Genomic DNA, 24,714 nt, shown 5'->3' with positions numbered 1-24,714 from the left:
GGTTTGGGGGAAATCGCGGGGGTGGGGTTTGAAGAGATTGCGGGTTGGGGTGGCTTTGGATCGCGGGTCGACCCGGAGATCGGGAGGGCTTCGGATCACGACGGGGGGAGACGGGTAGTGGGAGGGGTGACGGACCGTGGGGCAGGTTAGCTTGGTATTCCTGCTCCTCCTGGTCCACAAGCAGTGCGGGGAAGGCACTTACCTGCCAGATCCGGACATTCTCCCCTCCCTTCAGATTCGGGGTTTCCCAATCCCTGGGCGACCCGGCCCGCAGCTGTTCAATGTAAAAGCCTGTTAAAATTTGAGGCACACAGCCTCATTAACATATTTAAATAATTGACTCACCTCTCAAGGGCAGGTTAGATGCCCGCCCCCTCCAGCCTGCCTCCATTAAAGCTGGACGTAGGCATTCTCGAGGTGGGTTGGTGCTGGGTTTCAGATTTTTGAAATTTTAACCCTTCCCTCGCCCCCCTCCAGCCCGTCATAGCCCCCCAGTGTCAGTCGGGGATTCACCGTAATAACCAGCGAGTGTAATCTTTTTAACTTGTTGATTAAAGAACAGTTATTTGCAGGGCTGATAATGAAGTGCTGGAACTGCTGGCCTTTAGGTGCTGCATGGGATAATGCAAGGCCATCTTGTAAGAATATGGCTTAAAACTAGGAATAGTCAGTATCCCATCTCACATAGCTCGCATAGAGCTGCAAAACATCTTAGCAAGGAGGCAGATGTTGGAGCGGAGGTGGAGTCGTGTCTCGTTGTGTGAACAAAGATGAGGGGATTAATTTGGTTAACCCCCAAAACCGAGCACGGTTATCGCGATCCGCAATTAACCCATGCCCGGTGTTTCTGTTGCAGGCAGGATGAGGCATTTGTCCTGCCTGAACACCCACCGAAACCAAATGTTCCAAACCAGCACTGCCACAAGGACTCAATGACATTCGCACTTTCCACCAGCAGGGGGTACCCGGATCTCTTGACGGTAGCTGGTACCTGTTATTTACTAAAATTAAGGTATGGGTCTCCACGGAGTCTGAACGGAGATCAGACATCGCACACGTAAAACACAGATGCAGGTCCTGTCCCTATGTTTGCAAACTGATGAGTTATGTTAAAACATTGAATAAAGGTTGCGCACCACGAAATCCCACATCCTCCAATCTGCATGCCAGACCTCACCAATCTGCCGGTCCGAGCTGGTACCAGGCCCTGCGAGAGTGCGTGCACCAAGGTTCTCTGCTGATGCACTAGAGGACTTGGTGCAAGAGCTGGACAAAGGGAAGGAGGAGCATCCTATAACTACGGGTGGAGGGGAGGGTACACAAGAGGCCCTCAAGACATATGTTCAAAAGGCAGTGGGAGGCAATGGGGGATGAAGTCAATGCCAAGCGCATAGCACCACGAACATGGATGCAGTGCAGGAAGGAGTTCAATGATTTGACACGAGTAGTCAAGTTGAGTGAGGTCAATTGTCAAGTGGCGTCTCCTACAACTGCACCACTAGCCGCATCCACTGCTCCACGCACTGCACCCCCATCACCCGCCTACCAACAAACTCTTTCAATCAGTACTCAACTCTTCCAATCAGATGCTTCCTCTCACCCTTACACATTACCACTGTTGCAAGCCGCCCACCCACAACTCACAGGCCACACACACTGGCAGCTTTTCAACTATGACAGGCACATCACCCAGACATACATCCCGCTTTCTAGCAGGAGAAGGTGGTGCATAACAGGAGGCAGCAAGTGGTCGTGGCATTTAGCCCCTCGAGGCTGTTCCGCCATTCAATGAGATCATGGTCGATCTGTGACCTAACTCCAAATCCCTTAGCCCAGTATCACTTCATACCCTTGGTTCACAGAAATCTATCAATCTCAGATTTAAAATTCACAATTGAGCTAGTATCAACTGCCGTTTGCAGAAGAGTGTTCCAAACTTCTCCCACCATTTGCGTGTAGAAGCGTTTCCTAACTTCACTCCTGCATGAGCTGGCTCTAAATGTTAGGCTATGTCCCCTAGTCCTGCTATTCAAGTCTAGGAGACCTCCAAAAACAGGTACAAATGCATCAGCAGCCAAAAGCAATAATTCAGCAACTAACTTGTAAATCCTGCATAATCCCTTTAAATAGCTGTAATGGGGCATCCTACAGCACACTAAGACATGTTTAGATGGTCGCAGTTAAGACTGTGCTTTGAGTGGAGTGTTAAGCCCTAAAATGGTGTGTATCACTTTAAATCAGCGTTGAACACTGATCAAATGCATTTTCTCCCTACTTTATGTCGGCGCTCGTTATTTGCGCATGCGCTAAACCCTTTACCAAGATGGCGTCCGGGGAACATCACGCTAGAAGCATGCCTGCGTATCCAAGACGCCAACTTGGATATCCGGGAGGCCGCGTAGGCCAATACAACGGGTGCTACACGGCCCAATTTAGCGCCAAGTTTTTAAAAGGCAGAGAATGCTGAAACTCCAGAGTTATAAAACACCCAAAAGTCAAAGGATAGCCCGTATCTAAATAAGAGATGTGGTTGCTAAGAGACTGACATTCCATGAATAAATAACATTCAGAGATTGCTTACACTAGTAAGAATTATGGAGACATGCTATAATGTCAGAAGGTGGTCATCATCCAAACAAGAGATATGCTAACCAAAGACCAACGCATTCGTCAGAGGACCGAACAGCTTGTAAACAGAGATGAATGTTAAGGTCATTAGTTACATCGTGTAAAACAGTTTATCTTGAGTTGCTAACATGGAATCAGCACGGTAGGAGGACTTACGACTAGGAGATAAGACCAAAGATGCTTACATGCAGAACAATGCAGCCAAATAGGACACCTCCCTCCCAAATAGGACACCTCCCTCCCAAAGGTTAGACCTCTCGAGAAGACGGTTGGAAGTCTATAGTCCAAAGCAGCCGAGGAGGTCAGACCTAATCAATTTGAGTCCAGGACCAAGTCGTATTAATTGCTTGTCGTTTGATATAATCTGAAGACAGTTGTATTGTAATTATTACACTATTGTGAGTCAATTTATTAAAGCTTGTTGATTACTAACCACCGTGTTGGAATCACACAGAAGTTATTGTTGAAGGATTAACAACCCTTTTGTTGCGAGACAGTAGGGGGAAAGATCCACTAACGCATTTCATTAGAATATTTAAATTTTTCTCCCAGCACTCTGCTCATGATGTATCAAAAAATGCCAAACTTGCACTGGCAGGATTTCTTGCACTAGTAGCTTTTGGCTGGAACATTTTTTGGGGGGTTGGCGTCGGTGGTGGGGGGGAGTACCTTGGCATGTTGGCTCCTATTTCCTTAGGCACTTCTTTCCTACATCTCCCACTGCTCAAAGTATTAGACATGGAGTTGTCTTCAGGCCTCCATGCTTCATAATATAAACTGTAGCACTTTGGACACCATGGAGTAAATTTTAACCCCACAAATGGGTGGGTTGGGGGAGGGTGGGACGGTAAAAATCGTAAAAACGTAAAACCCGACCCCAACCCGCCTCCAACCTGCCCACTTCCGGTTTCAACAGAGGCGGGTCGAAGGGCGGGCGACCAATCTGCTTTCAGGAGGCAGGTCGGTCAGTAAAATCTTTTAAGGAGGCTGCGGGCCTCCGTTTTGAGAAGCTTTTCATTTTTAACTCTGGTGGGCCGGGATTCCCGGTCCTTCTGCTTCACACCACACAAAGGGAGGCGAGAAGGCCCGGCTCAGCAGGAAAGTGCCTTTATTGCACTGCCTGTGGGCCAGTTGAAGCAGGCCCAACAAGCCTACCTTCTGCAATCCCACACACACGATCGGCTGACCCCCTCCCCATCTCCGACCCCCCCCCCCCCTCATGATCTCTGACACCCCCCATGATCTCTGCCCCCCTCCCGTGACTGAGCCCCTGATGCCCCCCCCCGATGACTGTCCCCCCCCATGGATGACCAACCCACCCCAATGACCCCGACCCCCCGGTGACCTCCGTACCCCCAAAGGATAGATTGCATTGACTGACACTGTGTTCAAATTTCAGTCCGCAGATCTTTTTCAGTATCTGCAACGCAGGGTGATCACTATAGTCTCTCAAATTAAACAGGTTACAGAGATCAAAAATAAACGGAATGGCTCTATGAATTTGTCAGAGTTAAGTAGTCATGTTTATAACTGTGGTTTCTATAAGTATATCACTCTGATGATCTTCTCTAACACATTATCAGAAAGAAAATATCCTTAGTCCTGCTCCTCCCAAACTCCCCCCAACCCACAACCCCACTGTCTGCACACCAGTCAATGCACTGTGCTCATTTGTCACTTATTAATAGGCTAATTCTACACTGCACAGCTGGACCAACAAAGTTTGGGACATTTCTGTGCTTCGTTTAGTGGCTTGTTAGCTGCTTGAGAAGCATAAATGGTTCGTCATTACACGTGCATCGTGACTGGCTGATTTTCGAGTGTTACCGCTGATGAAAACTTTCTCGTACGAATCCCATGTTCGAAAATCCTGCATTCCCACGTTTTTGTTCACAGTTGTTTACATCACTCTCTGACGTTTATTGAAAATAAAGAACTTAGCCCCAGGCAGTAGAGTATCCTTTTCTTTAGCAAAACCTATCTGCAAATTTCTGTCAGGATCAAATGTCCCATTAGATCAGATGAGAATGAATCTGAGGAAGGGTTCACGGTACTACTAATGTTATATTTTGTCCAGTTGAGTTCATCATTGTGGACATTATATAATTACCTTTTCCTAAGTGCTCTGTGTTTCTCTTGATACTGCAATACTAAATTACAGCACCACACATTATACCTGAAACAGTTTGCGTGATTGAATTGTCAAACCTTATTTATTGTACTTCTATCTTAATACATCCATTAATATGGATATGGTGCAGTGCTGCAATTATTCAAGAAACTTAGCAAGTATTTCTTAGATTGGAACCTATCCATAAATCTGAAAACCAACGTAAAGGAACATAACTTCAGATAATCTGAATGATCATGATTAAAGACCTTGACATTTCTCCACCCTTTTTCCCTTGGATTCCCCTAAATACAATGTGCATGAAAATGGAAATAATTACTGTTTTGCCTTTATCTGTGATAAAGCATGAGGTCCTTTTTTTCCCAGGACATTCTCTACTTTTGTATGATGCAAGCAGCTTATAGCACAGAGCTTTCTACGGGAGAAATATTTCAACATTCGTTAGATCCACATTACTGCATTTGGGTAAACAGTCAATTGTTTCTTGCTCTCTGCTGTGCTCTATTGATGCTATTGTCTTCCAGGTGAGTAACATTGATAATCGTGGGAACGGATTCAGTTTTTTTTTTAATGTGAAATAAAATAATATTTGCAAGAGATAAAACTCAATTTCAAACATGTTAATTAGACTGAAGACATCAGCCAAGGCAAGGGATTTGGCTCTGAGCCGATCCACTTTCACAGCAGTGTTTGTTCCTGAGATGTGGGCTGTGCTGGTTCTAATTAATATCATCTATCTTTCAGGAACATTGAGCCAATGCTCGTGTATAATATTCTCCAGACTACAATGTGTATGTGGTACTGGGGTTGCAGTATAAAAACAGTAGCCTTCAGACATCTTTTAAAAACCCAAACATCATTTGTTGTCTATACTTCAAGGCAATTAAAAATGTAATAATGATAAAAGGTAATTGGCTTCAGTTTGAGTATATTACGGTGATTACAGTAGACCAAGGTGCTGATTCAACACAATGTATACTCCCTGGGATGTATTTTGCATTATGGCTTGGCTATGTACACAAAACCAAACCTGACATCAACAGAAAAAATTCTTCTGTAGACGGTCGGGTCACATTAATGCAGTGCACCACCACCAAGATTTTTGAAAGAACTAGTATCATTATCATTATCCCCCTACTCAAACCTTCTTTAACCTTAAACTTTGTATAATTTCTCTTACTCTTCAGCTTCTTTCACTACTCGTACTAGGGTATTGGGTTTAAAAAGTGTTTTGAGCTTGAAGGTGAACTCCTTCTGACTCTCATCAAAGAAAGACCTTAAAAGGCAGGCCCTTTCAAAGAGGCCTTCAGTTAGGGATGATCATTTAAAAACTTTAGGTAATCGGATGAAATATTCTGCAATTTTATTTCTTATCCCCAAAATCTTTTTGTACTCTATACAACTCTTCAGATCGGTTATAATGCTACACAATCTTAATCCAAAACACCTCCTATTTTGGAGCCTTATTATTCAATAAACAAAAAATACAATATTGTTATAATTCCAACATGTTATCTGGGGCAGATAGTAGAACACCGACACATAGATTGAACTAAAGGAACATTTCTAATTTAGACATGGAAGATCACAATAAGAATAACTCTATTTTCAGAACGAATAAGAAATCTAAATTATCAATAATGTCTTAGAATCATAGAATCATAGAAGTTTACCACATGGAAACAGGCCCTTCGGCCCAACATGTCCATGTCGCCCAGTTTATACCACTAAGCTAGTCCCAATTGCCTGCACTTGGCCCATATCCCTCGATACCCATCTTACCCATGTAACTGTCCAAATGCTTTTTAAAAGACAAAATTGTACCCGCCTCTACTACTGCCTCTGGCAGCTCGTTCCAGACGCTCACCACCCTTTGAGTGAAAAAATTGCCCCTCTGGACCCTTTTGATCTCTCCCCTCTCACCTTAAATCTATGCCTCCTCGTTATAGACTCCCCTACCTTTGGGAAAAGATTTTGACTATCCACCTTCCACAAATCATTTAGGTGTCACCCTTGGTGTCGTGTTTGCACTCTTGACTCTGAGTTAGAAGGTCATGGACTCTAAGCCCCACTCCAGAGACTTGAGCAACATAATCCAGGCTGACACTTTAGTGCAGTGCTGAAGGAGTGTTGTACTGTCTTTTGGATGAGATGTTAATCTTGCCCTTTCATCGGTCCACCATTGGCGGCCGTGCCTTCATCTGCCTAGGCCCTAAGCTCTGGAATTCCCTCCCAAAACCTCTCTGCCTCTCCCCCTTCTCCTTTAAGGCACTCCTTAAATCCTACCTCTTTGACCAAGCTTTTGGTCACCTGTCCTAATAGTTCCTTTTCTGGCTCAGTGTCAAATTTTATTTGATAACGCTCCTGTGAAGTGCCTTGGGACATTTTAGTACGTTAAAGGCACTATATAAATGCAAATTATCGTTCTTATTGTTGATTGAAAAGATCCCATGGCAGTATTTGAAGAAGAACAGGGGAGTTCTTACGGTGTCATGGCTAATATTTATCCCTCAACCAACACCTGGAACAGATGATCTGGCCATTTATTTCATTGCTGTTTGTGGGGCCTTGCTGTGTGCAATTTTGAGTTTCCTACATTATAACAGTGACAACTTCATTGGCTGTAAAGTGCTTTGGGACATCCTGAGGTTGTGAAAGGTGCTGTGTAATTGTAAGTTCTTTCAAGTTGCTCTGTTTACTGCCCTCTCAGATCAAGGACAGGCTTTTCCAAAACACTGCAATCTGTCTCAGTATGTCTTCTGTAAAATCATAATTGTTTTCCTGTTTCTCCTAAAAGTCAAAGAGCATGGAAACAAATTGCTATGAAATTTCAAAAATTAGGAAAGAAATCCAATCTGCTAAGTTGGTCTGAGACACTTAATTAGCTCAGAACATCCGAGCTACAGTCAAGGCAGAGTCTCGGGTGCACATCATGTGACCTTCCCTCTGGCAAGGACTGGTGCGTAGCACAGCAGAATCTAATATGAGGACAAAATAAAGAAGGAAGAGGAGAATGAAGGAAGAAAGGCTGTTCCTTTTCTTTTACCTCACCAGGGTGCCGATCAAGCGAACTGCTTTGTCCTGGATGGTGTAAAGCTTCTTGTGTATTGTTGGAGCTGCACTCATCCAGGCAAATGGAGCGCATTCTATGAAACTCCTGAATTGTGCATTGTAGGTGGTACAGAGGCTTTGGGGAGTCAGGATAATCGCTGATAATGTCCAGCCTCTGACCTGCTCTGGTAGATATTGTCAGGGCCTGTAGCCTTTGCTGTGTCCAGTGCACTCAGCCATTTCTTGATGTCACATGGAGTGAATCGAGTTGGCTGAAGACTGGCATAGGCAATGGTGGGGATATGGGGAGGAGGCCGAGAAGGATTATTCACTCGGCACTTTTGATTGAAGATGGTTGCGAACCGTAAAGACATGTTTCACATAAATTATGGAGAATTAGCCTGTTGGTTTGAGATGTATTTCAAAAACGTTGACATTCGAAGAGTGCATGCAACTTTTGTTGCCATTTCATTTTATTTTATTTTAATTTATCCCCTTTTCTCCCTACCTCTCCTGAAGGTATTGACTTATTCTGCGATACAATTACATAGCTGCCAGCAATCATCTATACCTCACACAAGCAACATTTTCCATGTGTAAACCTTGACTGTGATTGTTAGCAGGCTATTTGACTATCGGTGGCATGACAGGCAAGCCCAAGCATTTCCTTATCTGATGCTGACACACATGCACTTTCCAGCAGGAGTCACTCTAGAGAGGTCAGAGCCAGGAATCCCAGCAATTTATTTTTCTTTCCTAACCCAGGGGCACTGAGGTCAATTGTAGGACTCCCACTACTACACTGGCTAAAGTCAGTTAACTCGAAACAAACTGGGAAATTAAACCTGGGATCTTCCTGATCTGTGAGGCCCAGCACCGCAGAGGACAGTGACTTTATCAATGGAGCCAGCAAGGGGAGCTGTGCCTTTTTGGACTCTGAAGACACGAGGCAGCCATTTTGCAATTAGATCACAAGCCATGTTGAAGAGTAACTGCCATTGCCTGCGTCGAACCTGGATAAATTGGGACGAACCTTCCACTTCTGCCCGAAACGGGCATTAAGTTGGCAGAGCGGTTGCACCACCCACCTGAAGTTGAAGCCGCGGTTGCCCAAAACATTTTCAAGTTCGGGCCTCATTTGAATGTAGCCAGCTAGTTGCGGGCGTCAAACGTGCAACTCGCTGCAGCTCGCCAGTTGTGGAAAGGTTGGAAATTGGCCAGCTCCTGCGCTAAACCAACTGACAGGTCAGACCTGGGGGGTGGGGCCCCACAAAAATCAAAGAAATAAAAAAGTTTGGGAGCTTTTTGGCGAAGCAGTGACCAGCAGCCTTTCAGAACCACTGGTTAGGCTGCTCACCTCCGAGTACAAGTAGGTGAAGTGTGTGGGGCAGATGCTTCAAAATTGCAATCGGGGTTCAAAATAGCAGAAGACCTCAATTTGCACAAAAAAGCCTCTTGCACAAAATAGGCAGGCTCATTACAGGTCTGCCTGATAATTGCATCAGGCGGGTCTTGAGCGTCATTCATTGAACATCCTCCTTGTTGTCTCCTGAGGAATGTCGGAGTCACTTGTGAATATAAGTGATCGTAAGGACATTTAGGACCAGAGAATTACTTTTAGCGACCTTTATCACTCATTTCACCATCTGGAATATTTAAGTTTTATTATTGTTGTTGCTCCAGAGAGACCCAGGGCTCAATTTTAAAAGGGTGGTGGGATCGCAGCGAGGGGGCGAGGGGGCCGTGCAGCAAACCCAAAAAATAAAAACTTACCTTTCCCCATGCGATCGCCAGGTAATGATTGACAGGCTGGCGGCCGTCAGGAGCTGCAACGCCAGTGGGTGGGGGCTAGTGGGCAAAGAGAGAGGGAAACGTCATCTGGCGCTGCAAGAGAGAGTGTGTGGGGGGGGGGAACACAGATGGGAGGGAAATAGATGGGGGGTGGGCATCAGACATCGGAGCAGAGTGGGAGATCCCGGAGAGACATCGGAGAGAGAGACGTTGGAAAGGGAGATATCGGGGGCGGGGGGGAGACATCGGTGGGGGGAGACGTTGGAGAGGGAGACATCGGGGGTGCGGGGGAGACATCGGTGGGGGGAGACGTTGGAGAGGGAGACATAAGAGAGGGAGAAATCGGGGGGGGGAGACATCGGGGGAGGAGACATCGGGGGGTGACATCGGAGAGACATTGGACATGGGAGCAGGGGGTCCAGGTGACATCGTTTCAAAGGTGGGTTTATTTATTTTTTGAAATGTTGTGAAATGTTATTTTATTTCATTTATTGACTTTATTTTTGACTGATCCAGCCCTTCACGCCCGCTTCACCAAAACCAGGGAAAAAATAAATAAACCCAACTTTGAAACGATGTCACCCGCACCCCACTGCTCCAATCTTTCACCAGGCGTGAATCGGAAGCCGTGGGAAAGCCACCTGTTGTTTCGGCGCTACACGGCCTCTCTGACATCCAAGATGGTGTCTTAGATGCGCACGCACGTTTCCAGCCTTACGTGCGCCGGACGCCATCTTGGTATAGGAGATAGCGCAGGCGCAATTACTGAACGCTGGAATCATGTAAAGTAAGGAGAAAATGTGTGCAATGCTGATTTAAAGTGATAGACACCATTTTGGGACTTAACGCTCAACTCAACGCACAGTCTTAACCCCGACCATCTGAACGTGTCTTAGAGTGTCTGGAGGACCCCTCACCGGCGTTATTTAAAGGGACCATGCAGGATTTACAGGTTAGTGGCTGATTTATTGTTTCTGGCTGCGGAGACATTTGTAACTGTTTTTGAAGGTCTCCTAGACTTCAACACTAGGTTGCGGAGACATAGCCTAACATTTAGAGCCAGGATGTGCAGGAGTGAAGTGAAGAAATGCTTCACACAAAGGGTGGGAGACATTTGGAACACTATTCTGCAGATGGCAGTTGATGCTAGCTCACTTGTGAATGTTAAATCTGAGATTGATGGATTTCTGTGAACCAAGGGTATTAAGGGATATGGGGCTTAGACGGGTATATGGAGTTAGGTCACAGGTCCACCATGATCTCATTGAATGGCGGAACAGGCTCGAGGGGCTGAATGACACTGCCACTTGCTGCCTCCTGATATGCGCCACCTTCTCCTGCAAGAAAGCGGGACATGTGTCTGGGTGATGTGCCTATCATGGTTGAATAGCTGCCAATGTGTGTGGCCTGTGAGTTGTGGGTGGGCGGTTTGCAACAGTGGTAATGTGTAAGGGTGAGAGGAAGCATCTGATTGGAAGAGTTGAGTACTGATGGAAAGAGTTTGTTGGTATGTGGGTGATGGGGGTGTAGTGCGTGGAGCAGTTGGTAGGAGACACCACTTGACAGTTGACCTCACTCACCTTGATCGCTCGTGTCAAAGCATTGAACTTCTTCCTGTACTGCATCCATGTTCATGATGCTGTGCTCCAGGCATTGACTTCGTCCCCCACTGCCTCCCACTGCCTTTAGGATGTATGTATGGAGGGCCTCTTGCACCCCCCCCACCCCACCCCCTGTGGATATAGGATGTCCCTCCTTCTGTCCACCTCTTGCACCAAGTTCTCTCAGCATCAGCAGAGAACCTTGGTGCAAGCACTCTCACAGGGCCTGGTACCAACTCAGATCAGCAGATTGGTGAGGTCTGGTGCGCAGATTGGAGGATGTGGGATTTAGTAGTGTGCAACCTTTGTTCAATGTTTTAACATAACTCATCAGTGTGTAAACATAAGGATGGGATCTGCATCTGTGTTTTACGTGTGCGATGTCTGATCTCCGTTCAGACTTCGTGCAGATGGTGGACTGTTATTTTCAGCAAATAACAGGTACCAGCTACCTTTAAGAGATTTCTAAGAAACATCCTCCCTTTAAGAGATTGCACTCCCCCTGGTGGTGGAAAGTGTGAATTGCCTTGATTCCACGTGCAAGACCCGGAATGGAACGCTGATTGCAGGTGAGTCCTCGGGCCGGCCGAATCTTGTGCCCTGCCCGCGCAGGGGCCATTGGGCATGGGGTAATAGCGCATCATGTGACCTATGCCCAAAAGCCGGCCCTTATCCAATTTTTCCCCCCAAGTACCTTAAGTGTACATTCGCTACTTTAAATATCGTCCCGCCAGCTTTAACTGCTGGCGGGGCTCCCAGGTTCGGGAACGGCGCGCGCACCCAGATGCGTCCTTGTGAGACGCGGAAGTCGGCATGTTGGAGCCGGATTTGTTTCCCGCTCCTCATTTCCCCAATTTTCGTAGCCCCCCCCCCCCTGTCCCCAACACGCCCGCACTTCCAAATTCAAATTGAGTTTATTTACGTGGTATATGTTAGCTACAGGGCTCCTTGTGGAAGATCGCACAGCTCTGCATCTGGCTCCCAGTCAATCCATTGCATGCAAAGCAGCTTCCAATGGTCATTCCCAGATACGCAGGCTGGGGCCTGCAGATATGATTGGTGGCACATTGGTTGATTCAGCCAATTAGGCTCTGCTGGTACTATAGCACCACTTAAAGTATGAATACTGTCAGTCGGGTCTTTCTGAAGAACAATCCAGCATTAACGTTAGGCACATATTATGTTCCTGCCATCAAATCTGCTGTCACAGCTCACCTTGGGAATTGGAGCCTCCACGCGCATTAATTCTCTGACAAGTGGATTATTATAGCAAGGGGCTAGTACAGACACAACCGGCCAAATGCCCTCCTTCTGTGCTGTAAGCTTCTACGTTCCTGTCTATAGACGCAGGAGTGAATACATAGGAAATACATAGAAGTTACAACACAGAAACAGGCCGTTCAGCCCAACCAGTCGGCGTCAGCGTTTTACCACCGCACGAGCAAATAGTTCTAATCACATTTACCTGCCCTGCTCCCATATCCCTTCAGCCCCATTTTGTAATCCACCTGTAGGTGGGTGCAGGCGGGTCTAGTTCAGCCTGACCTGTCTGGCATCGTCCATTGGTCCTCCTCTTCCTAAAAAAATGCACAAGGATGAGGGAAACCCTTTGTGTTACTATTATTGTCACTGGCAAAAACGTGGCTGTGCTACAACAATTGCCTCAAGGTCTCCTGACTACTTAAATCAAAACAGTTGACAATGAAAGAACAGAAAGAAAAAAGGTTAAAAATGTCCACAGTTGCTCATAACAATTTTCAGGCAGAGCTCTTGAAATCCACTGTTTTTTTCCTTATTCATTCTTGGGATGTGGGTATCACTAGAAAGGCCAGCATTTATTGCCCATCCCTAAATTGCCCTTGAGAAGGTGGTGGTGAGCCGCCTTCTTGAACCGCTGCAGTCCGTGTGGTGAAGGTTCTCCCACAGTGCTGTTCAGCAGGGAGTTCCAGGATTTTGCAAAACAGCGATGATGAATATATGTTAAAATCAGGAGGGTGTGTGATTTAGAGGGAAACCTGGAGGTGATGGCAACTGTTGCCCTTGTCCTTCTAGGTCACAGAGGTCATGGGTTTGGGAGGTGCGGTCAAGAACCCTTGGTGAGTTGCAGCAGTGCATCCTGTAGGTAGTACACACTGCAGCAATGGTGCGCCTGTGGTGGAGAGAGTGGATGTTTAGGGTGGTGGATAGGCTGGTGATTAAGTGGACTGCTTTGTCCTGGATGGTGTCGAGCTTGTTGAGTGTTGTTGCTGCTGCACTCATCCAGAGTGTGATGGACAGGTTGAGTTGTGGTGCGGGGAGAGGAGAAAGTAAGACGTGCGTGCTCACACCATCTACAGCACATGAGTCAGGAAAGATTGTAGGATGAGGGAGAAGTGGGAAGCGAGAAGGAGGATTAGGTATGCAGAGACCCTCATCATCGATACCTCCAGCAACTACCAGTGGCCACGGCCGCAGCGACGGTCTGTCCAATGATAGACAGCACTGTCTCCTCCATGGGGGTGAGGACGTGTAGGCGTGCCTGTCCTCCCCCGTTCTTTCTTGCTGTATACTATTATGCGCCACCTTGCCCTGCAAGAAAGAGGGAAGTGTGTCAGTGAGTGCCCTGCAAGATGTTCGGATGATGAGGCTGCCATGGTTGAATAGCTGCCAGTGTGCATGACCTGTGAGTTGTGGTTGTGCGGCTTGCAAGAGTGGTAATGTGTGAGGGTGAGAGGAAGCATCCGATTGGAAGAGTTGAGTACTGATTGAAAGAGTTTGTTGGTAGCTGCGTGACGGTAGGTTTCGAGCATGGAGCAGTGGGCGAGGTTCGTGGTGCAGTTGGTAGGAGACGCCACTTGACAGTTGAACTCACTCACCTTGATCACTCGTGTCAAATCATTGAACTTCTTCCTGCACTGCATCCATGCACATGGTGCGATGCTCCTGGCATTGACCTTGTCTGCTACTTCCTCCCACTGCCTCGAGCATGTGTCTCGAAGGTATCCTGTCCCCCTGTGGATAAAGGATGCCCCTCCATGCCTCCACCTCTCCCACCAAGGCCTGTAGTGCACGTTCTCTCGCAGGCGCAGCCATTCTTCACTATCCTGCAGCACAGAGTTAGTTGCCAAACAAATTCCAGCACTTCCTGCAGCCACAGTGCACCTCCCCTTTAAGAGGTGCAGGCTGCCTTTAAGTAGCGCTAGCCACTCCCAATATCGGGGTCACCTGCTGGTGTGTGCAGCCAGTCAACAGCGCAGGTAGCGATCAGGCAGCATGAATGTTACGTGCTGCCTTCATCGCAACCAATGGGCACGGGTTAATCACGCACCACAATCCCAGCACCCATTTTCGGGGATTAACCAATTTAAACCCTCTTATGTCAGGACTAAATCTGTTTGACCTTTATTTTTTTTATCTCCGATTGAAACTAGGTCTGAATGATGAACTTTGTTCACCATGTTTGCCCAGCTATGCTTGCAGACTGCCACTGTTCAATCCCTAGTTTGTACACAATCATTGGTATTATTTTCACAAACAGTATTTATCCAATCTCATCCAGTTCATGTTCTTGATCAATACTACGTTTACTACCTGGATTTAAGAAGGGCTGTTCTTTGGTGTTTTATCTATTTGGTTCATTGAATGATTCAGATGTGGTTGTCAATGTTTATCGAAAACAAAAGGCCATTGACTCACTCACTGTTTACTGGCTCACTCACTCGAGCTCTTCCCATCTTACACAGTAGCTGGTGCTATAACTTTTAATACAATTAAAAGTCTTGGGTATAGTGCATCACATTACATCCGTGGTGACTGTAAATCTGTCTAGCAGGAAAAAAAAATAAGTCCTAGAAAGGCTGCAGTTTAAACAATCACTCTGCTGCATCAATATCTTCAAAGTGGTTCCAGCCACCATTTTATTTCTGATCCAGCTGAACAGTCATATAAATAACAATTCTAAGATAACAAAACCATAGCAAGTCTTACAATTCTAAAAAAAAATTAAACTTATCAATAAAATTAGTCATCGGTTGAAGTGTCGCTAAATAGTTTCCTGTACGCAGACCTTCACCTGTTCACCTGCACTCAACCGAGCATCAGATTCCCAGAATACGTCAGCATCTCTCTGTGCATCTCAAATTGATGGACGTCAGCTCCCTAAAGGCATCCATCTCACTTTACATGTCACTCTGACAGACTATAACACCCAGAATGCAATGTAATGCCCTCTTTCTCCAAGTTTAAACTGAACTGGACAGGGATGGTGTGGCTTACATACAGCAAGTTATGGAATTCTCCACGAATAGCCAGTTTTGATTTAATCTTAACTTTTTTCGGTGCTTTAAATACACAACCCATTTTTCTGACTGGGAACACAAACCTTTCCTCCCACATACAGTTCTTTGAATGGATATTAGATCCAGGAGAAAAAAATTCACTCAGCCACCATCATAGGTAACTCCATAGCACTCTTAAATACTTTACTTGAAGTCCGATGCTTTTAGCTTTAAAGTTCTGAACCACAATCTCCTTCACCCCATTGTCCCTGCTACTGTGCTGCACCCTCAGCTCTGAAAGGGACCATGTTAAACATCATAACTACACTCCAAACTCAATGGCATGGAATATATATTATATATATATATATATCATATATGCTGCTCCTCGTGGCCTCACAAGGGAAAGTTTAACAATTACCTTCCAGGGCCTCCTCTTTCTGCAGACCAGGGGTCCCAATGACATCTTAGGACTGGCGCTTGCACATATTGATGACACTCTTGGCTCAGTCAGGCAGGCACCTCAGCCGCCTAAAGAAAGTGTTCAGTTAAAGCGGTGGCAGGTGGGAATGAAGTGGAATTGGAGCGATAAGTTTTCAGAGGTGATTTTAGCTGCAAGGCCGGGCAGGGCGGGTTCAAATCACCCCATATGGTTTTCAACACAAGAAAAAGCATGAAAAATGACATACTTTACAATAATATCAATAACTTACAATAGTTGATTTTCAAGAGTTTGAAGTGCCTCCATTATAGTACTTGTTCATAAAATTCTCTCAGTGTTAGAAGCCTGGGGCTTGAGCTATGTATTTAAGACTGTATCTCTCCCTCTCTCCTCAGTACAATGATGCACATGGAGGGAGAGTGTATAAACGTGGGGGTCATTTTTTAGGTATGCACTGGAGCGAGGAACCCTGCCCATTTCCAGAGTTTATCAGAAAATTATGGACTTGAGGCTTGAAACAAAGCAAGAACAGAACCTTGAAAGGAGAGCGGGGAAGAAGAAAAAAAAATAGTGGGAATTATAAATTGAAAATACAGTGACTGGCAAAAAAAAAGCACAACGGGGCAGATTTAGTTATTTATTTTTTGGCCATCAGGTCAGATGCCCACATTGAATTAATTATTCATTTCCATGAACATTCGGACACAGTGTGAGGGGGCCATGTAACCAGCACCTACACTAAATCTGCAAGATTTGATGAATCAGGTGATGTCTGCAACAGAAGCATTTATTTATTAAATCTGCAGTGAGCAGGTTGAGTGGTTGGACACAATGAATTATTTATTTTCATGTCAGCGTTGCATGGTTGAGACTTCCATTTAATTTTATAATTACAGATCAAATATTTCTGAGAGGATCACTGGAGGCAGTTCATGAATTAAACCGGCAGGAGTTAATGAATGGGGTTGATATTTTGGGGGAATACACACTGCAGCTAATGGCCTGAGACCATTAGCTGCATTTTGGGCTTCATCCAGGCAGAATAACATTCACATTGCCCTGCTCCTGCCTGGCTGAAGCTGTAACAGCTTTGCCCAGGAGAGAACTGTGTGAATGCCAGTTTACAGGGTTGGGCGGAGTTTTCTCTGGAGAGTTAAAAATGTTAACGTTTAGAAAATGCAAGTGGGAGAATTCCCCTCTCTAAACATTTGAATTGAGTTTCATGGGATGAAAACCGGGGGAAGGTTTCGACAATGAACTGGTGACCTGCCCAGCCAGTGAAGGTGAAAATGACTCCCAGTATATTGAGGTGGCAGGCACAGGTATGAGGACTCAATCTGAGCTCAGTGCAATAAGTAAGAAATTTCAACCTTCAAAGAAAAATTCTAAAGTGAGCCAGTAAACAGTGAGTGAGTCAATGGCCTTTTGTTTGAGATTGACAACTCATCTGAATCATTTAATGAACCAATTCTGCCTTAGATATTCTCTCAATGCAGGAGTGTGCCAAAATGACCAGTGACATTTAGGGCAAATTTAACACATTTCAGCAAAGCTTCCTCCTCATAAAGAAGAGAAATAGGAAAACATACTGCCTGGTCAGCAGACAAAATACAGGCTTTCGGTGACCATCTGTGTATGAGAATTCGTACAGTGTTGGTTCCTCTACTGTAATCACGGCACGTTATCACCTTCAATATTAGCACTTGGAATCTTGGACAGCTTCAGCGCTGAGTGTTATCTGAACTCAGCAGTGTTAGCGTTGTGTGTTCTCTGAAATCAGCAACATTAGCATTTGGTAGTGTTAGTGCTGTGCCTGCCCTGAAATCGGGAGTGTTAGTGCTGTGTGTTCTCTGAAATCGGGTGTGTTAGTGCTGTGTGTTCTCTGAAATCTGTAATGTTAGTGCTGTGTGTTCTCTGAAATCAGTAATGTTAGTGCTGTGCGTTCTCTGAAATCAGTGATGTCAGTGCTGTGTGTTCTCTGAAATCAGTAATGTTAGTGCTGTGTGTTCTCTGAAATCAGTAATGTTAGTGCTGTGCGTTCTCTGAAATCAGTAATGTCAGTGCTGTGTGTTCTCTGAAATCAGTAATGTTAGTGCTGTGTGTTCTCTGAAATCAGTAATGTTAGTGCTGTGTGTTCTCTGAAATCGGTAATCTTAGTGCTGTGTGTTCTCTGAAATCAGTAATGTTAGTGCTGTGTGTTCTCTGAAATCAGTAATGATAGTGCTGTGTGTTTCTCTGAAATCGGTAATGTGAGTGCTGTGTGTTCTCTGAAATCAGTAATGTTAGTGCTGTGTGTTCTCTGAAATCGGTAATCTTAGTGCTGTGTGTTCTCTGAAATCAGTAATGTTAGTGCTGTGTGTTCTCTGAAATCAGTAATGATAGTGCTGTGTGTTTCTCTGAAATCGGTAATGTGAGTGCTGTGTGTTCTCTGAAATCAGTAATGTTAGTGCTGTCCATTCTCTGAAATCAGTAATGTTAGTGCTGTGTGTTCTCTGAAATCGGTAATGTTAGTGCTGTGTGTTCTCTGAAATCAGTAATGTTAGTGCTGTGTGTTCTCTGAAATCAGTAATGTTAGTGCTGTGTGTTCTCTGAAATCGGTAATGTTCGTGCTGTGTGTTCTCTGAAATCAGTAATGTTAGTGCTGTGTGTTCTCTGAAATCAGTAATGTTAGTGCTGTGTGTTCTCTGAAATCGGTAATGTTAGTGCTGTGTGTTCTCTGAAATCGGTAATGTTAGTGCTGTGTGTTCTCTGAAATCAGTAATGTTAGTGCTGTGTGTTCTCTGAAATCAGTAATGTTAGTGCTGTGCGTTCTCTGAAATCGGTAATGTTAGTGCTGTGTGTTCTCTGAAATCGGTAATGTTAGTGCTGTGCGTTCTCTGAAATCGGTAATGTGAGTGCTGTGTGTTCTCTGAAATCGGGAGTGTTAGTGCTGTGCGTTCTCTGAAATCGGTAATGTCAGTGCTGTGTGTTCTCTGAAATCAGTCATGTTAGTGCTGTGTGTTCTCTGAAATCGGGAGTGTTAGTGCTGTGCGTTCTCTGAAATCAGTAATGTTAGTGCTGTGTGTTCTCTGAAATCGGTAATGTTAGTGCTGTGCGTTCTCTGAAATCGGTAATGTTAGTGCTGTGTGTTCTCTGAAATCGGTAATGTTAGTGCTGTGCGTTCTCTGAAATCGGGAATGTTAGTGCTGTGTGTTCTCTGAAATCGGTAATGATAGTGCTGTGTGTTCTCTGAAATCAATAATGTTAGTGCTGTGTGTTCTCTGAAATCAGTAATGTTAGTGCTGTGTGTTCACTGAAATCAGTAATGTTAGTGCTGTGTGTTCTCTGAAATCAGTAATGTTAGTGCTGTGTGTTCTCTGAAATCAGTAATGTTAGTGCTGTGTGTTCTCTGAAATCGGGAGTGTTAGTGCTGTGTGTTCTCTGAAATCAGTAATGTTAGTGCTGTGTGTTCTCTGAAATCAGTAATGTTAGTGCTGTGTGTTCTCTGAAATCGGGAGTGTTAGTGCTGTGTGTTCTCTGAAATCAGTCATGTTAGTGCTGTGTGTTCTCTGAAATCGGGAGTGTTAGTGCTGTGTGTTCTCTGAAATCAGTAATGTTAGTGCTGTGTGTTCTCTGAAATCGGTAATGTTAGTGCTGTGTGTTCTCTGAAATCGGTAATGTTAGTGCTGTGTGTTCTCTGAAATCGGTAATGTTAGTGCTGTGTGTTCTCTGAAATCAGTAATGTTAGTGCTGTGTGTTCTCTGAAATCGGTAGTGTTAGTGCTGTGCGTTCTCTGAAATCGGTAATGTTAGTGCTGTGTGTTCTCTGAAATCGGTAATGTTAGTGCTGTGTGTTCTCTGAAATCGGTAATGTTAGTGCTGTGTGTTCTCTGAAATCAGTAATGTTAGTGCTGTGTGTTCTCTGAAATCGGTAGTGTTAGTGCTGTGCGTTCTCTGAAATCGGTAATGTTAGTGCTGTGTGTTCTCTGAAATCGGTAATGTTAGTGCTGTGTGTTCTCTGAAATCGGTAATGTTAGTGCTGTGTGTTCTCTGAAATCAGTAATGTTAGTGCTGTGTGTTCTCTGAACTCGGTAGTGTTAGTGCTGTGTGTTCTCTGAAATCTGTAATGTTAGTGCTGTGTGTTCTCTGAAATCAGTAGTGTGAGTGCTGTGTGTTCTCTGAAATCAGTAATGTTAGTGCTGTGTGTTCTCTGAAATCGGGAGTGTTAGTGCTGTGTGTTCTCTGAAATCTGTAATGTTAGTGCTGTGTGTTCTCTGAAATCAGTAATGTTAGTGCTGTGTGTTCTCTGAAATCAGTAATGTTAGTGCTGTGTGTTCTCTGAAATCAGTAATGTTAGTGCTGTGTGTTCTCTGAAATCGGTAATGTTAGTGCTGTGTGTTCTCTGAAATCAGTAATGTTAGTGCTGTGTGTTCTCTGAAATCGGTAATGTTAGTGCTGTGTGTTCTCTGAAATCAGTAATGTTAGTGCTGTGTGTTCTCTGAAATCAGTAATGTTAGTGCTGTGTGTTCTCTGAAATCGGTAATGTTAGTGCTGTGTGTTCTCTGAAATCAGTAATGTTAGTTCTGTGTGTTCTCTGAAATCGGTAATGTGAGTGCTGTGTGTTCTCTGAAATCAGTAATGTTAGTGCTGTGTGTTCTCTGAAATCGGTAATGTTAGTGCTGTGTGTTCTCTGAAATCTGTATTGTTAGTGCTGTGTGTTCTCTGAAATCGGTAATGTTAGTGCTGTGTGTTCTCTGAAATCAGTAATGTTAGTGCTGTGCGTTCTCTGAAATCGGTAATGTTAGTGCTGTGTGTTCTCTGAAATCAGTAATGTTAGTGCTGTGTGTTCTCTGAAATCAGTAATGTTAGTGCTGTGCGTTCTCTGAAATCGGTAATGTTAGTGCTGTGTGTTCTCTGAAATCAGTAATGTTAGTGCTGTGTGTTCTCTGAAATCGGTAATGTTAGTGCTGTGTGTTCTCTGAAATCAGTAATGTTAGTGCTGTGCGTTCTCTGAAATCTGTAATGTTAGTGCTGTGTGTTCTCTGAAATCAGTAATGTTAGTGCTGTGTGTTCTCTGAAATCGGTAATGTTAGTGCTGTGTGTTCTCTGAAATCAGTAATGTTAGTGCTGTGTGTTCTCTGAAATCAATAATGTTAGTGCTGTGTGTTCTCTGAAATCAGTAATGTTAGTGCTGTGTGTTCTCTGAAATCGGTAATGTTAGTGCTGTGTGTTCTCTGAGATCGGTAATGTTAGTGCTGTGTGTTCTCTGAAATCAGTAATGTTAGTGCTGTGTGTTCTCTGAAATCAGTAATGTTAGTGCTGTGTGTTCTCTGAAATCGGTAATGTTAGTGCTGTGCGTTCTCTGAAATCGGGAGTGTTAGTGCTGTGCGTTCTCTGAAATCAGTAATGTTAGTGCTGTGTGTTCTCTGAAATCAGTAATGTTAATGCTGTGTGTTCTCTGAAATCGGTAATGTTAGTGCTGTGTGTTCTCTGAAATCAGTAATGTTAGTGCTGTGTGTTCTCTGAAATCAGTAATGTTAGTGCTGTGTGTTCTCTGAAATCAATAATGTTAGTGCTGTGTGTTCTCTGAAATCAGTAATGTTAGTGCTGTGTGTTCTCTGAAATCGGTAATGTTAGTGCTGTGTGTTCTCTGAAATCAGTAATGTTAGTGCTGTGTGTTCTCTGAAATCGGTAATGTTAGTGCTGTGTGTTCTCTGAAATCAGTAATGTTAGTGCTGTGTGTTCTCTGAAATCAATAATGTTAGTGCTGTGTGTTCTCTGAAATCAATAATGTTAGTGCTGTGTGTTCTCTGAAATCAGTAATGTTAGTGCTGTGTGTTCTCTGAAATCAGTAATGTTAGTGCTGTGTGTTCTCTGAAATCAGTAATGTTAGTGCTGTGTGTTCTCTGAAATCAATAATGTTGGTGCTGTGTGTTCTCTGAAATCAGTAATGTCAGTGCTGTGTGTTCTCTGAAATCGGTAATGTTAGTGCTGTGTGTTCTCTGAAATCGGTAATGTTAGTGCTGTGTGTTCTCTGAAATCGGTAATGTTAGTGCTGTGTGTTCTCTGAAATCAGTAATGTTAGTGCTGTGTGTTCTCTGAAATCAGTAATGTTAGTGCTGTGTGTTCTCTGAAATCGGTAATGTTAGTGCTGTGTGTTCTCTGAAATCAGTAATGTTAGTGCTGTGTGTTCTCTGAAATCGGTAATGTTAGTGCTGTGTGTTCTCTGAAATCAGTAATGTTAGTGCTGTGTGTTCTCTGAAATCAGTAATGTTAGTGCTGTGTGTTCTCTGAAATCGGTAATGTTAGTGCTGTGTGTTCTCTGAAATCAGTAATGTTAGTGCTGTGTGTTCTCTGAAATCGGTAATGTTAGTGCTGTGTGTTCTCTGAAATCAGTAATGTTAGTGCTGTGCGTTCTCTGAAATCGGTAATGTTAGTGCTGTGTGTTCTCTGAAATCGGTAATGTTAGTGCTGTGTGTTCTCTGAAATCAGTAATTTTAGTGCTGTGTGTTCTCTGAAATCGGTAATGTTAGTGCTGTGTGTTCTCTGAAATCGGTAATGTTAGTGCTGTGTGTTCTCTGAAATCGGGAGTGTTAGTGCTGTGTGTTCTCTGAAATCGGGAGTGTTAGTGCTGTGTGTTCTCTGAAATAGGTAATGTTAGTGCTGTGTGTTCTCTGAAATCGGGAGTGTTAGTGCTGTGTGTTCTCTGAAATCGGTAATGTTAGTGCTGTGTGTTCTCTGAAATCGGTAATGTTAGTGCTGTGTGTTCTCTGAAATAGGTAATGTTAGTGCTGTGTGTTCTCTGAAATCGGGAGTGTTAGTGCTGTGTGTTCTCTGAAATCGGTAATGTTAGTGCTGTGTGTTCTCTGAAATTGGTAATGTTAGTGCTGTGTGTTCTCTGAAATCGGTAATGTTAGTGCTGTGTGTTCTCTGAAATCGGTAATGTTAGTGCTGTGTGTTCTCTGAAATCGGTAATGTTAGTGCTGTGCGTTCTATGAAATCAGTAATGTTAGTGCTGTGTGTTCTCTGAAATAGGTAATGTTAGTGCTGTGTGTTCTTTGAAATCGGTAATGTTAGTGCTGTGTGTTCTCTGAAATAGGTAATGTTCGTGCTGTGTGTTCTCTGAAATCAGTAATGTAAGTGCTGTGTGTTCTCTGAAATCAGTAATGTTAGTGCTGTGCGTTCTCTGAAATCAGTAATGTTAGTGCTGTGTGTTCTCTGAAATCGGTAATGTTAGTGCTGTGTGTTCTCTGAAATCAGTAATGTGAGTGCTGTGTGTTCTCTGAAATCAGTAATGTTAGTGCTGTGTGTTCTCTGAAATCAGTAATGTTGGTGCTGTGCGTTCTCTGAAATCAGTAATGTTAGTGCTGTGTGTTCTCTGAAATCAGTAATGTTGGTGCTGTGCGTTCTCTGAAATCAGTAATGTTAGTGCTGTGTGTTCTCTGAAATCAGTAATGTTAGTGCTGTGTGTTCTCTGAAATCGGTAATGTTAGTGCTGTGTGTTCTCTGAAATCGGTAATGTTAGTGCTGTGTGTTCTCTGAAATCGGTAATGTTAGTGCTGTGTGTTCTCTGAAATCGGTAATGTTAGTGCTGTGTGTTCTCTGAAATCGGTAATGTTAGTGCTGTGTGTTCTCTGAAATCGGTAATGTTAGTGCTGTGTGTTCTCTGAAATCGGTAATGTTAGTGCTGTGTGTTCTCTGAAATCGGTAATGTTAGTGCTGTGTGTTCTCTGAAATCGGTAATGTTAGTGCTGTGTGTTCTCTGAAATCAATAATGTTAGTGCTGTGTGTTCTCTGAAATCAGTAATGTTAGTGCTGTGTGTTCTCTGAAATCGGTAATGTTAGTGCTGTGTGTTCTCTGAAATCGGTAATGTTAGTGCTGTGTGTTCTCTGAAATCGGTAATGTCAGTGCTGTGTGTTCTCTGAAATCAGTAATGTTAGTGCTGTGTGTTCTCTGAAATCAGTAATGTTAGTGCTGTGTGTTCTCTGAAATCAATAATGTTAGTGCTGTGTATTCTCTGAAATCGGGAATGTTAGTGCTGTGTGTTCTCTGAAATCAGTAATGTTAGTGCTGTGTGTTCTCTGAAATCGGTAATGTTAGTGCTGTGTGTTCTCTGAAATCAGTAATGTTAGTGCTGTGCGTTCTCTGAAATCGGTAATGTTAGTGCTGTGTGTTCTCTGAAATCGGTAATGTTAGTGCTGTGTGTTCTCTGAAATCAGTAATTTTAGTGCTGTGTGTTCTCTGAAATCGGTAATGTTAGTGCTGTGTGTTCTCTGAAATCAGTAATGTTAGTGCTGTGTGTTCTCTGAAATAGGTAATGTTAGTGCTGTGTGTTCTCTGAAATCGGGAGTGTTAGTGCTGTGCGTTCTCTGAAATCAGTAATGTTAGTGCTGTGTGTTCTCTGAAATCGGGAGTGTTAGTGCTGTGTGTTCTCTGAAATCGGTAATGTTAGTGCTGTGTGTTCTCTGAAATCGGTAATGTTAGTGCTGTGTGTTCTCTGAAATCGGTAATGTTAGTGCTGTGTGTTCTCTGAAATCTGTAATGTTAGTGCTGTGTGTTCTCTGTAATCGGTAATGTTAGTGCTGTGTGTTCTCTGAAATCAGTAATGTTAGTGCTGTGTGTTCTCTGAAATAGGTAATGTTAGTGCTGTGTGTTCTCTGAAATAGGTAATGTTAGTGCTGTGTGTTCTCTGAAATCGGTAATGTTAGTGCTGTGTGTTCTCTGAAATCGGTAATGTTAGTGCTGTGTGTTCTCTGAAATCGGTAATGTTAGTGCTGTGTGTTCTCTGAAATCAGTAATGTAAGTGCTGTGTGTTCTCTGAAATCAGTAATGTTA

The sequence above is a fragment of the Heptranchias perlo genome, chromosome 4, assembly GCF_035084215.1.
Source record: "Heptranchias perlo isolate sHepPer1 chromosome 4, sHepPer1.hap1, whole genome shotgun sequence".
Taxonomy (NCBI): Eukaryota; Metazoa; Chordata; class Chondrichthyes; order Hexanchiformes; family Hexanchidae; genus Heptranchias; species Heptranchias perlo.
The sequence above is the reverse complement of the archived record's forward strand: the minus strand, read 5'-3'. Positions refer to the sequence as shown.